The following is a 9,921-nucleotide window of genomic DNA, read 5'->3' as shown; positions in this document are numbered from 1 at the left end:
CTGTATCCAGAACCGGGATCAGACAACCGTGTTCTGGGTAGTCCATGTGTATCTAAACCCGTGTGTTATCCAGAACCATGCTCAGGCACGATTCCGAATAGTCCACGTGTATCCAGAACCGGACTACATCCAGAACCATGCTAAGACAACCGTGTTCTGGATAGCCCAAATGTATCCAGAACCATACTACAACCAGAACTAGAACCATGCTCAGATACGACTCTGGATAGCCCACGTGTATCCAGAATCGTGCTACAGCCATGGTTAGATATGGATCCAGGCACGCTGAAGACCCGCATTAATTCCTAATGCAGATTCTTCGATCACGGGCTGATGTATCCAGAACCGGGCTAACATCCAGAACCATGATCAGACACGGTTCTGGATATCCATGATTAGATATGGATCCCGGCACGCTGAAGACCCGCATTAATTCCTGCAGCAGAGTCTTCGATCACTGGCGGTTGTATCCAGAACCGGGCTACATCCAGAACCATGCTCAGACACCGTGTCCTGGAGAGTCCTTGTGTATCCAGAACCATGCTCAGTTTGTCCTTGTGTATCCAGAACCATGCTAAGACACTGTGTTCTGGATAGTTCACGTATATCTAAACCCGTGTGTTATTCAGAACCATGCTCAGGCATGATTCTGGATACTCCACGCGTATCCAGAACCGTACCTGGTTCAAATCTACGTCATTGGATACGCAGAGACTATCCAGAACCGTGCCTGATGCTAACTTTGCCCATTCAGGCAAAGAAATAAATAGGCATAGAATTACAGTTTTTTCTATCTAAATCAACAATTTTTGAAAAATCGCAGATTTGTGAGCCGTCATGTTTTATGCTGTCTCATGAGACCATACTGACATCTCAAACGAATGGAGATTTCAGCACAATTTTTCAGTCTCTGCAATCACGCTCGTCTAACACGTGAGCTTCTTCATTGCTGAAGGCATTTCATTTATTTGCACCTCTGTTTGACGGATACCAGGAAACCAGGCGTCATGCATTTGTGCCAGATGTTACATGCATTACAGTACGTAATCTTCCAAGCACCCAGAGACCGTAGGATGTGAACAATCATCTTTCAGCACAGAAAAGTCTGATTAAAGCCACTGCAAAAAACTCGGCAAGACCTTTTCCTAAGCGCCAAGTGACAGGCTGGCATCAGATGGGTGAGGTTCAGGTCATCTCGGGCTTTTTATGACTATAAACTACGTGAAATAAAAGCACGAGTCACGAAGATGCATCTGGGAAGCATCTTTGATGCATCCTATGAGGCATCTCAACAGACAGGGCTCGAAATTCATTTTTTTGGACTAAGTGCACTGGTGCATCCAACCTAAAAACTTAGGCGCACAAATTTTTTTGTGGGTGCACCATATAAAACAAAACCTAATTACAGGTCTGACTGCACGTCTTCTGAGCTTGAATCTGGAATGGAAGCAAACTTCAAAATCTAATAAACAAGTACCACAACAAAGATTTTAATATTTTCTGACACATAGACGCTATGAATATCTTGCATACATCTAATATGTACAAAATACCTACAAAATATTTGGGTGCACCAGTGCACCCACAGAAAAAACAAATTGGGTGCACAGCTCCAATTTTGGGTGCACTAAGGTGCACATGCACCCAGTATTTCCAGCCCTGACAGACACACATAAAACACACCGTGCATGTTCACTACTCCGGCTTATCTTGCCTTTCCATCTGACAAATGGATTTACAAAGCAAGAAGACTTCACCTGGTTAATGTCTTCCTTTTTGCTGTTGTTTGGGCCGCTGCAAAGCAATTATTTGGTTTTTGGTAGGGATGTTTTTCAATCAATATTTTGTGCTTATAAACCTGCATCGTCCTCGGGTCTCTCAGTTACTGACGTAAGCTAGTGGATACTAGTTGAAACGTCTGACCGTTTCCAAAATCATATCCAGTTGCTTGAGTAACTGCTTTTTGGCGAATCTTTTTCACGTATTTGTTTAACCCATCAACGAAGCAGATATATACGTATACAGACTGCCATGTTAATGATCTAACAATGGCAGAATTGCACTCTAATGGGTCATATCTCTTTTTCGGCAGGTTTCCATGCATTTCTCCTCTTGGATGTGTAAGATGTGGCTGATTGAGGAGGTCCGAAAGCACTTGAGCTTTGATTCAACAAGATGCAAATAGGGACACCAAGATGCAAATAGGGACACCAAGATGGCGGCGGTGAAGTCAATGTATAGTTCAGCACAACGTATGTTTTAACGAAGCGTTTTTGGTGTCCTAACTGTAACCCCTTTATATCTTAGCTTAGCTGCTGTTTTTCCGGCTATATTTTTAAGTATTCTTGTGATGTAGTCTTCTTAGAAATGTAAGATATCTAACAGTTGTCTTTGAGGAGGTCCAAAGATCTTAGGATATTCGAAAGCAATTCACCTTAGATGCACATATAGACACTGCCACTGGAATATGCATGGCACAGCCACAAGTGAAATCATTGTATAGTCCAGCACAACGTAACAACTCGAATGAAAGCTCATTGGCGTTGGTAAATTCTACAACAACGCAGCAACTGCCTGGGTTTTTCTCTTGCAGTAGATTACCAGTTCTACCGTATCCTGAGTGCAGTTGTATCAGATGTCTAAGTGGTTTAAACCTGCTGGTAAACTAAGTTTCAGTCTAATCTTCAAACGTCACTCATCAAATTAACCCTGGAACCTTTACCGTCTGATCTTTGCAAAACTAATCATTTTTTACAGCAGGCTGACGCTAAAGCCTTAATCCTCGGGAAAACTACATTTTTGGAGATTTTATTTCAATATTTATCTGAGAGAAAATAGAAGTTGACGACTTGCCTGCATCTAAAACGTTCTTTTACTTGATGTTTTATCAGGTAACGTCCTTATCAATTCTATCGTGAAGGCTTTAGAACAACAATGACTCATGGCAGTAAGGCCGTCATCATGACATTTATTTATCCCATGTCTGGTTGACGTCCGGTCAGCTGGACATTTACAGCTTTGTTTTCTGAATTGCAGATTAAATTTGGTTTCTTTTGAATATATCGACAGGAAGTCTGCTGAAATGAAAGGGATGAAGGAGGATAAACATACGGAAGGAAAGAATGAATAACAAATTTAACAAGGGCGGTGTTTAAAAAACACACCAGCGACGAAAGTATTTAATAATAACACCGAGCAGATTATTATTGGAATGAGCAGAGCACTTTGGACTAATGCCTCTGACTATTTACAGCTTAGAGGTACATATCCAATATTTTGTCACAAACTTCTCTGTTACATAGCGGATCATAATGACCCCCAGTGTGGGTCTTCACACTTCGTTAAAAATTGAAAAATCTCAAGATTCATTCTAAAGATCTCAATATTTTAGACGAAATCTTGAGATCTTATAAGACAATCTTGAGATTGTTCATGACAATCTCCAGATCTTTCAGAAAATCTTGAGATGAAAACAAAAGGTCTCAAGATCTTTCCAAGTGTTTTCAAAGTATCTTGAGATTTTTTCAAAGCATCCTGAGATGCTTTAAAAAATATCAAGATTGTTTAAAAGATCTCACGTTTTTTCAAGATTGCTTTAAAATCTTGATATTTCTTAAAGCATCTCGAGATGCTATGGAAAAATCTCAAGATACTTTGAAAACATTTGGAAAGATCTTGAGACCTTTTCTTTTCATCTTAAGATTTTCTGAAAGATCTGGAGATTGTCATAAAAAATCTCAATATTGTCTCATAAGATCTCAAGATTTCGTCTAAAATATTGAGATTTTTCAATTTTTAACGAAGCGTGAAGACCCCCACTGGGGGTCAATATGATCCGCTATGTAACAGAGAAGTTTTTGACAAAATATTGGATATGTACCTCTAAGCTGTAAATGGTCAGAGGCATTAGTCCAAAGTGCTCTGCTCATTCCAATAATAATCTGCTCGCTGTTTAATATGGTAGGAGGCATTGTATCGTGCTTGTGTCATTTTTTTTTTTTTGTGGCTGAGATAGGTGAAAGGTCTAGGGAGGTTATCGGTTGTTTTACTACATTGTTAGTTCGCTACAGACGTTTCGCTACATAGCAGAAGTCTCTAGATAGTCTAATAACATTAGAAATGATTATCGTATTCCTACAAACGCGTACAAATGTCAAAGAATGAAATCATGACATTTCAGCCAAGAAGGTTATGGTGATTTAAGCTCCTTGAGTTAGCGTGAAATACAATTTCATACGGATTGAAGAAGAAATTTATTTCGAATGTGGGTGCAATTTACGTACGGATTTGCTGGGCGCATATATTTTGATACGGGACGATTTATTGAGCCATGCATGTGTTTAGTCTGGGTGCCAGATGCCAACGGGATACGACACTGATCTCTTCGGGCCAGGGTAGCCACTCTTCTGCCATGTAGCGAAACGACTTACCACGATGGAGCGAAATGTACTGTAGCAAACTGACAATGTAGCGAAACAACCTGTATTCTCTATGGATGTAATGCAAGGATTTTTGCCTGGATTACGTTTGGAAACACCGCCAGGCTCCATAAATATTGATCCTTTCGTTTATTTGTTTGACGTCGGTGTTTACGGCCAGTCATACAGGGTTGAAATTAAAAAATGCATATCGTACATAATTGATTAAAAATAAAACGTGCATACAATTTTACTCGTCTGAAAAAAATTGCATGACTTGAAAAATAAAATATGCATTCTGAAACATGCACAGTATATTGTAAGACAAGGACATATTAAATTTCATTCACAATCCGGCGCCGTTGCAGGCAGTCATGTGTTCCAAAGCAGGAACGCTACCGAACGCGTTAAATGATTTCGCAGCAAGAACAACCTTCCTTACCTGATTCAACCTTCCTTTCCTGACAATGTTGAATAAAGATTGTATAAATTTGCATACATGATAAACATCAGATGTACACTACTCTTGTGATTCTATGGGACAACATTTGTAAGTTTTACCACAGGTTTTACCTTGGTTTTACACACTCTTATCATTTTCTAGTTTTGCATCACAAGCTCGCACAATCTAAAATATCTATTTTAGAGGCGAAGCGTCAGTCGCGCTCAGTAGGGTAGCGGCATAAGAGAGTGGCAATAATTTGATAGGTGGATTCGTGACAGAGAGAGAGATCGAATCTCACAGGAGCAATTTTTTTCATACTGATTTATTGTAAATTGTGTTCTAGTCCTGCCTTTGACATTCTTGTTGACTAATCAAATGTTTTAACTATTGTCTTCTTCTCTTTTTCAGGTAACACCTTGTAAAACCACGTTGTGGGCTACAGTTCACTGGGCGCAATAATTTAAACATTTCTTTTAATTGTAGTTTCACGTCGGGGGGAGGGGGTTTATATGGTTCTCCCCCCCCCCCCCCCCCTTCCTCATACAGTGTTTTGTCTCCTCTTCGTTCTTACAGTCAGGAGCTCCGGTGTTCTGTTCTCGTCAGAACTGCCTTCTTATAGAAGAAATCCAGTTTTGGAAGGTTTTCCTCTTGCCACTGTATGTGAACATGAATATGCTGAATGAACAGATCTTGCTTGTCAACGAAGTATACCACAAAGCCTACCCGTGGCAGGCTAGAACAGTAGAGCTGGCCCTGACCTTGATGATAGTATTAATAGTAGTTGTGACGAGTTTTAAGCTGTAACCCCNCCCCCCCTTCTCATACAGTGTTTGTCTCCTCTTCGTTCTTACAGTCAGGAGCTCCGGTGTTCTGTTCTCGTCAGAACTGCCTTCTTATAGAAGAAATCCAGTTTTGGAAGGTTTTCCTCTTGCCACTGTATGTGAACATGAATATGCTGAATGAACAGATCTTGCTTGTCAACGAAGTATACCACAAAGCCTACCCGTGGCAGGCTAGAACAGTAGAGCTGGCCCTGACCTTGATGATAGTATTAATAGTAGTTGTGACGAGTTTTAAGCTGTAACCCCTCATCCACCTTTGCTTGGCAAAACGTCTTGTCTTTCACTATTTGGTCGACAGTTTCACCGCTTTGACAAAGGACACTTCTGACAAAGGACACTTCACCTCTACCCCCCTTCCCCAGTACTCTCTACAACTATTCTATCTAGTGATGCCCCCAGCCAGGGTCTCTGTGGACAACAGAAGACCGACCTCTCTACACGAAATCTTCAGTTCGGTACTCCTCTTTGTGGTCAGGTACTTGTCCACCGCGACTTCCTCATGGCTGTTTCCAAACTGTGTAGCTTGTGTTGTAAAAGTGTTATATAGCATTGATTTGACTTTACTGAATAGGTCGACCAGGCAAGTTATTGCCGACCCAAAGTTTGAGGCCAATGTGTTCTCACAGTGCAAATACAGGCCCCAAATAAACATACCCCCGGAATAAAAGTACCCCCGACAAATCTTCAAAACCTGAATAAATATACCCGCCCAGAATAAACATACCCCCAGGAAAATTACCAAATTAACAGCTTGCATTCTTACAGGTTATTGAGAAGTACATGTATATGTCACGCGCAGTCGAATCTAATATTATCTTAGTATGTTATCTATCTATATTCTCACTCGAAATCTGACTTCAAGTTCACACAATTTGTTGTTAATCATGGAATTTTTCGCTTTGGTCATGCGAACAACGGGCGAAACTTACCGGGAAACACGAAGAACTAGCATCAGCCGATGACTCAATCAGTTTGCTGCAGTACACTAACGCGGCCGCATGGTGGCGCAGAGAAACTCTGCACCATAATATATGCGGCGCGTCCACTATACGCGCGGGTGCCTTTCGTCGATTTTAAAACTGCTATAACTCCGGGTTGCGTGGGCGGAAAGATGTGAAAATTATACTGTAAGATCAACATTCTTACAATGTAAATAGGAATACCACACACGCCCCAAATAAAATGATACCGAAGTCTAAACAAGGCACAGCTGCTACCGGCATTGCCAAAAGTGAATTCCCAAGGGGATGCATCGGTGGAATTTTTAGAATTCCTGGCAAACCGGCCGCAGTACTATACTAATGCGCCGTCCCCTGAGGACGTCGCAAAAATGAACGAACGAATGAATGAAAATTGAATGAAGAAACGAAATAAAGAATTCATAGTATAAGGAATTGGAGATGGACAGTAACTGGCCATTGGGCAACCAGAAAGAAAGACAGACAGACAGACAGAAAGACAGAAGGACAGAGACAAAGATATAGGAGATTTAGAGACAATCTGTAAAAAAAACAAAACCACAAAAACCTTCTAGCGTTGTTCCAACTCAGCCGGCTATGTTTCCCATCCGGTCCGTATTCAGCAAATATTGATGAGATCTGATTGGTTCCCGTCCCGAGCTAATTACAAACTGATCAGTGGCGGATTCTGGTGGAGATGAGTCAGCCGAGTCTGCATTATTCAGAACTTATGTGCTGCGTGGGGTTGTGGCGTAAACGGTAGGTGTTCGGCTCGGTACCGAAAGGTTCCGGGTTCGAATCCTGCCCATGTCGCCGATCTTATACCCCTGCGAAAGGCACTTTACACGACTTTTCTCACTTCACTCAGGTGGAAATGAGTACCTAGCTTCGGTTAGGGACGTCCTCGGATAGGACGTTAAACGGAGGTCCCGTGTATGGGGAGAGCCACACCCCACGCACGTTAAAGAACCCGCCGCACTTATCGACAAGAGTAGGAGTCCTTCCTAGTGTGAGTGTTTCAAACTTTACAGTCCGGTCTTACCGAGCTTTCACTCACTTGTACAAAATGGGTGTGTTACGCCTTGAGCATTATTATATGTGATGTTTCCTAACTTTAAGACATAGCAGTTACTTTCAACAGCTCCTCCATGAGACTCAGACATGAACTGCATATTAATAGTTTATCTTACATTGATGAAAATGAAGGATTAATCTTTGCTATGTTCATTTCAAGAGTATTCGTTATGTAATACCAAATACTTTATACAACATGCCAGGTCCAGTGTCGTTGACATGAATTGACAATAATTGTATATTGCAAATAGTCCTTGCAAACTGAGAGAAAATAAGCCGAAGGAAATAAGCATTTTGCAAACTGTTGTATTCGTCGGAAATACTTCCGTAACATGCAGTTCTAATTAATAAAATCACACACACACACACGCACACGCACGCACATACACACACGCACACACACACACACACACACCTATAAAATATAGAATGTTTCTCCAACAAAATTAATATACTAATCTCTTTGCACTCGCTGAAAGAACGCTCCAACAGCTTAGAAAAACCCTAGGCGAGGCAGTCACCTAATATAGACAGATTACACAATTTCACCCGGTCTTTTTAAACACTATTTCATCAACACAAAAAGGAATGGAGTGTATGACACGCTTGTTGTACAATGGTACTGTCACTGTGGTAATTACTATGCACTATTCTGGACCGGACAGACATGTTATCACATTAGATCACCTCATGTTCGGTAATCATTTTTCTGTCGCTTCTTTTCTTGTCATGTCACTTTTATTAACCCAAGTCGCTGTGCTTTTAGATCAGATTATCATTTACGTACAGTCGTACAGAATGGTTACAAATTGTGATGTTTACTTTCTATATTATAACATACGTCCCAGCGATTGAAAAACTTGATCATTTATGCATTTTTATGTAGTTAAAAGCCTTCTTATTTAATAATGTTATATGCAAACACAAATTAATTTCCTTGCTGATTCAAAGGGATTAACAGACTGAAACCTACCACCTGGAATGCAGATGATTTGAGGTGGTTTATTTATTTATTTATTTATTTATTTATTTATTCATTCATTTCATTTCAAAACAACTGAATAGCCCATTTAAGTAGTAGAAACTGTTTTTCAATGGGGCCCAGTATGCAATTGCATATTTATGTTGAATATATATATATGTATACATGTGCTAAGTTGACTGGAGCTTTAAAACACACAGGCTGAGACATGTTCACTGTAGTCTCTGGGTGCTTTTTTTCCGCGGTGTTCAGCAGTTTTGGCGAGTCTGCCTTATTCTGGAATTCCCTCCAAGTTCCGAACATGATTACCTCCTTAGCGGGGCAGGGAAAGATCAGACCCTAAACTCTCGGCCTAATGGCAGTTTGCTGCAATCACGGCCAAATTGATTCAATTTGCGCGAGACTGGCAGGCTGTAGATCCCCCCGTCCCGACCGACGTGTGGTGATGGATGGTCTTACTGCGAACGGTGTCATATTTCCGACATGTCAACTTAGGCCATGTTAATTTGATTATATGGATGCCATCCACGCGCGCGTGAATTTTCGTAGCCTCCATATAGCATGCCAAAAACTTGGGGGTTTGGAGGTCTTCAGGGTCTTTGGGAGCTTTTATGTGCTATTTTCTGATTGCATATAGACAACATAGCCGGCCTGGTTGAATAACCCCTATGTCGTAGAATGCCAAAATCAAACGAAAAAGACGAAAATGTAAAGAATAAATGTGACGAGTAGATTTTTTGCCATACCATAATCTGTGTCATTTGTTCAACCTTCATGACCACGTAGGTTCCATTAAGAAAAAACTCTATTTTTTTGCAAAACTTGTTTTTTTATTCGCCCGTTCGCATCAGTTTTGGGGCCCCAAGAGGATGTCATCCATATAATCAAATCAACATGGCCTTCCCGCGAATGGATGTGAAATTGTGGTGTCACATTTCTGACACTCCAACTGACGTATAATGGTTCCCTCGGGCGGATAACGTTCCAGCGATAACAACATTGGAAAACTGCGGAGATCAGATCAGACTCCCTCCCATTGCCGCCTGGAACATCATGATCATCGGCCTACTTTTTGGCCCTTTTAAACTTGGAATGACAGGAATATAAAATACGATATGAAGAAAGCAAGCATAACTCGAACTATAACATCTATACCCTGACCCTCTGTCCCTCTTCCTCTCTGCCTCTCTCTCTCTCTCTC

This window comes from Branchiostoma belcheri, unplaced genomic scaffold (assembly GCF_001625305.1).
Source record: "Branchiostoma belcheri isolate BF01 breed outbred unplaced genomic scaffold, Haploidv18h27 scaffold55, whole genome shotgun sequence".
In the NCBI taxonomy this organism is placed as follows: Eukaryota; Metazoa; Chordata; class Leptocardii; order Amphioxiformes; family Branchiostomatidae; genus Branchiostoma; species Branchiostoma belcheri.
Note: the sequence above shows the minus strand (reverse complement) of the source record.